Raw genomic sequence first — 5,806 nt, forward strand, 5'->3', positions numbered from 1 at the left:
TTTCTATACTTTCCCCCTGTGTGTGGTTGGCGGGTGTTCTGATGTGGCCTGCTCCTTCTTTCCTATCAAACATCTATTGTACTTATCTCTTCTCTTCTTTTTTAAAAAAAATTGTTACTCACTTGGAACACCTAATCTTCGGCACTTATGTTATTACCTTATTGTGTTGCGAGTGCTGAACACGCTTGTGAAAACAAGGCATATATGATAGAGGGAAGCAGGCAACTTCAACATAGTAACAATGATTGTTGGTTTGACGAAATACATCGGTGGAGGAAAAAATATTTCTTTAGTGAAATAGAAAGGAAAAAGGATTAAGATAACATGTCACTTCTGCTACAGCCAATGAGACCAATTCTAAATTCTGGTAGAGAAGTGTTTGCCACGTTTTGAGTTTTTAAAGGCTTTATTTTCATTGGTCAAAGGATTTGTAGGCTTTTTTTTGGGTGTTTTCAGCTTTTTAAAATTCAGTACAGTAGAATAGAGATATCCTAACTGTCACCTGGAATGTGAGCACCTCTTGATTTTTTTTCCTTTCTACGGCTTTAAGGCTTTAATGGGGTGTCAAATGTATTTGCTTATTTTTCTCGCTATGCTGACAATTTATGTTGCCTTGGTGAGCAAGGTCAATCTATCAATGCCTTTCACCCCTGGCAGGGTATAGGCCACATTCAAGCTCCTTCCATTTACGAGTATCTCTGTCCAGGGCCATCATTCCTAGCTCGTTCCAAGTGAGCTTCATCTCTCTCATGTCCCTTTCCACACATCTCTTCCATGTTTCCCGTGGCCTACCCCCGCCTCGTGCTCCCTGTGGGCTCCAAGTAAGCAAAGTTAAGTAGTTTGATTATATATAATAATGGTGAAGCCTTCAAGTGGGTGGTTGGTGGTTGTTCTGCTGTGGTTTTGACTTGGACTAAGTTGGACTCGTTAGTGAACCTTGCTTTACAAATCGGAAGTGTCTTAATGAATTTGAAACGAAGGAGCTTTGTGTTTGTGTGGCCTGAGCGTCTCCAATGTTGGAGTTGCGGAATCTGTTTTGGGTCGTGTTGTCACTTGTGCCTGGCCTTGACCCCTTGACCCCACGACACCACGTCCCCACCTCACTCTGCCCTCGGCCCCGGTTATTGATGGCTTTTGTTGTTTGGTTGTTGATGCAATTGCACACACATGCATACACATACACACTCACACACATGCATACACATACACACTCACACACATGCATACACATACACACTCACACACATGCATACACATACACACTCACACACACACACACACACACACACACACACACACACACACACACACACACATACACACACACACACACACACAACACATGTTGATGTTGACGAACTTGTTAGTTCCTGTTTCCCCCTCCCCCCACCCGACTCCTTTTGTTGTGTGCTGTCTCTGTTTTTCTCTCGTTGTGTACTTACCACTAGCTCGTCGTTAATCAGGGGGAGGGGGTGTTGGCGGGTGCTCTGACGTGGTTTGCTCCTTCTTTCCTCTCTCAAACATCTATCGTCCTTTTATCTCTCCTCCTTCATTTTTGTGTTTGTTACAATGTACATTACTCTGTTGTAACACTTTTTAAGCTTCAACACTTATATATATTGATGATCTTATTGTGTTGCAAGTGCCCTAAAACTCATACTAACAATTTTTTTTAAGGGGATGGGGAGGGAAGGGGGCATGTGTTCCCCAATCGTCTCTTATATTTGTATATAATAAACAGTTTATTTTTGCTTTATTATGTATATAAAGTTTGTTTTTCGTGTCACTTTATGTATATAAACAGTTTCTTGTCGATTATTCCTTTATATGTAAATAAAATATTAGGAGAATTTTTTGGCTTAATGCTATGCCATGGATTGGTATTTTGTTATGATGAATGTACCTTTTTTTTTTTGGTAGAAGAATTGCAGCAATTTGAGTTTCTGATTTCCTGGAAGTGGGTGGTGTTCTGGTGTTGTTTTCTCCTTCTTTCCTATCAAACATCTATCGTCCTTATCTCTCCTCCTCCTTTTTTGTTGTTGTTGTTTTTTTCTTTTGTAACGCCTCTAATCTTCAGCACTTATATGATGACCTTATTGCTTTGCAAGTGCTGTACGCTAAAACTTTTACTACAACTTAACTGAGTTTTCTGGAAAAAGGAGCCCTGGATCTAGATTTTTGTTTTGATTTTTTGTTTTAAAAAAAAACTAATTAAACAAGTGTGGGCTGTGTCTCCATGTTTTCTCAAAAGTTCTGCACCAAGGCAGCAGAGTCGGGGGATTGTGAGTAGGAAAAGTCTACAGTCAACTAGAACGTTCTGTACCGCTCTACGCTTGCTTACATGTACCTCATCAGAATGAACCATCAGTCGTTTTTTTCTCCCCCTACCCTCCCGTCTCAGACTCGAACCAGGATTGTATGACTCGCGGTTCTAATGGCGGATGGATCGACATCAGCATCAGGTCGACTTTGACTTGACAGACTGGGATGAGCTTGATTGAAATCATTCCAGAGAGGATTCGTGTTTTGACCACCGCAAAGTTTGGGCTGCTGAGTGCGCCTTTATATAATAAGCCGCACTAAATTTTTGAAAAATTTGAACTTCCACTGATTTATAAGCCGCAGAAGATTATATACAACACAGATATATGTCTTGAAAAGTACTTGCCCGTCTGTTTGACCGTGTTTCTTATGGGTACGCAAAAGTGTGGTGTTGGGGAAAATACGTCAACTTTTTTATGTTTTTGGTGGATGCTAAGAATAGACGAGGGAGTGAGGCTTCTGTAATCGGGAAAATCCATAAATCCATTTGCGGTCTCTGGTTCAACCCTATCCGTTCACCGTGTTTTACTAGGGTATCCATACAACGTGGGGAACTCTGTGCCACCACTTTCCAAAGAGGAAATTTACTCGTTAATCCGATCCGTATGCTTTGCGTAGCAGTCTCTCAAAATTATTCTTTGAGAAATACGGAAAGTTTCAGAGAGATCTTCGCACTAGAAGTATTCTAAAATGTAAAGAATACAACCCCGGGGGTACAAAATGACCCCAGGGCATACGGACGGATAGGGTTAAGGGACAGGGTTTAAAGCTGAGGAAAATAGTCATGGCTTTTAGTCCGAACTTTATGTTAGTTTTTTTTGGTCAATTTGAGAACTGTTGTATAGTAAGATAGTCTTGTGGTGTTTTTTTCTTACAGCCCATTCTGTGTGTGTGTGTGTGTGTGTGTGTGTGTGTGTGTGTGTGTGTGTGTGTGGAGTCTGTGTTTTACTATATGAACTGTGTCTTGGTTCTTTTGGCAGCAATATCATTGATTGTATGATTGTGTAGGTGTGTGTATGTGGGAATAGGAATGAGAGGGAGAGAGAGATATAGATATCTTCACAACACTGATTGACACTGAATTGTTTAGTCATTAATTTTGTCTCATTGTTTCTTTCATTGAATATAATATACAGACAGAGATGTGCTTGGGAAGCGGTCCGCACCGTGATGCACATTTTTATTAGTGCAAGGGAAAGAGCAAAACAGGCAGACCGAAACAACAGGAAAGGCAAAGCAGATTTGTTAACTCTTTATAACATGTGTTTTATTATAATATATATTTTTTCCACTAATAGGAACATATATATATATATATATATATATATATATATATATATATATATATATGGTGTTGGTGGTCTAGTGGTTAGCTTGTTCTGAGGCTCATAACCGAAAGGTCATGGGTTCAAACTCCATCACGGGGCCCGACATTGTGTCCTTGGGAAGAAAGGTACTTTATGCGAATGTTCCTCACTCGCTTCACCCAGGTGGGTTAGACAGAAGGATGAGAGCCCAGCTGTTGCTGGATCGATAACAACAACAACACTCAATTGGGAATGGCTACCTGGCTTTAGATGGCGAAGATCTAGTCGGTTTGTTAGTGTTGGAGCACTTATTCCGCAGCTTGTAGGGCCTACTGTTTGTTTGTTTGTTTAGTATAGGGTTTTACGGCGCTCGCAACTGCATAAGGTCATATGAGCGCGCGGGACACACCTAATACTTTTTCGTTGGTAGGAAATTTTTAATTTTGCCCGGGTGGCGGCCGAAGCCTACTCTTATCGATTTTAGACCACCAAGGGATCTTTAACGTGCGCAACTTGCACACGGGCCCTCCGAGATTTTTCGCCCTTGTCCGAGAAGGCTAGGTGTAGATCTTTCCTACCAGAAGATCAGGGGTGTGGCAGAAAGACAGCAGTTAGGAGGAGCCAGGGAGTAGCAGTAGAAAGGCTGCAGAAAGAGTCAGGAGCCCAGAGGAGGGGGCAAAGGGGGTGAGGGGGTGGGGGCAGAAAGTGGAAATGAAAGCAGACAACAGAACATTGTTAGAGATCAGGAAAGGATGTGAAAGGAGACAATTTTAGAGAAGAACATTTTTTTGGTCGCTACCCGGAATCGAACCCGGGACCTTTGAATGAGAGGCCAACACCTTAACCTCTAGGCCACGAGAGCCCCCGGGCCTACTGTGTGCTGCTTTATAGTTATAGGAAGCGGAGAATGTTTCTGAGTGTGGTTATATGGTCTGCTGGGGAAAGTACTAGAATCGTTGGAAAGTGCATAGAGCATGCAGGGGAGCATGGATATTCACCATAAAATGAAATGATTCTTATGTATTATATATTATGTATATATACACTGTCAATTTAAATTTAGACTGCAAATTACACTTCCCCATCGTATCATAAAGAGACATCAGCCTGTGAATTTTAGCAAGTAACAATTAATGCGATGCTGCGTCTTCTTAACGAAGAAGAATGTGAGGAGATCTGAGCGGGAATTTCAAATGTGTTTGCTTCTAGACTGCTTGATTAAATGGGACGGGGGGAGGGGAATTATTAAATCTATATATGTGTCACAACACATGGTTGAGCAAACTCACAAAGCCGGGCAACCGTCTTTTTTTAAAATGAAGGCTAGCACTACTAGCAGGAAAACAAGATTTTTAAAAATTGTAGAGATTATTAAAATGATTTTTTCTTAATTTTATAGATTTCCTTGCACTTTTATCAAGTCTATAGACTATAGGACTTTTTTTGTGTACCAGCATTTGCATGTATTTAAAAAAAATTCTTTGTTAAATACTCCAAGGTGATTTGCCTGTATGCTTTAAAAAATTAACTGTCGAACATTATATATTACATCTCATCTACGAGACTTCGCGTTATCATGTGTGCTCCGTTAAAACATGTTATATCTTGCATAATGTATTTGGTGATTCTTGCATAATGTACAGTTTGCCCAGCGCTTGTGTTTTCCTGTCTTTTTTTTAAAATTTGTATCTTTGAAATGAAATTATTGTTTTATTTTATGTTTTAACAAGTGAACATAAAGCCATCATAATATTACTGTCATATTGTGACACGAGAAGTTTGAGTCGTTTTTTTGTATAATTTTTATTTTCGTTTTTGTTCTTGTTTATCTTTTTAAAAAAAAAATTTGAACACTCTCGTGTTTTTAAATAATATAGTATGTAGTGAAATAATATAATTGGTCGCTTTTAAACACAAGGGGGCTATCCCGAAAAATGCTGTTTTGAGAAAATTGAGGTAAACGTTTTTGCCCCTTGTTCAGTTTCTTTAAAATACAAACAAACAAATATATAATATACTCACCAATGAAACCAAACTTCTCCTATACGTAGGGCAATGCTCACTTTTGGTGTAGGTCAAGATTTCTGGAAACCCCTGAAATCTGGGTTAGCCCGCTTGTCCTTAAAAGCGACCAATTATTGTGTTTGGAGAGCTGTTAAGATCCCCCCCCCCCTCTC

This window comes from Aplysia californica, unplaced genomic scaffold (assembly GCF_000002075.1).
Source record: "Aplysia californica isolate F4 #8 unplaced genomic scaffold, AplCal3.0 scaffold00122, whole genome shotgun sequence".
Lineage (NCBI taxonomy): Eukaryota > Metazoa > Mollusca > Gastropoda > Aplysiida > Aplysiidae > Aplysia > Aplysia californica.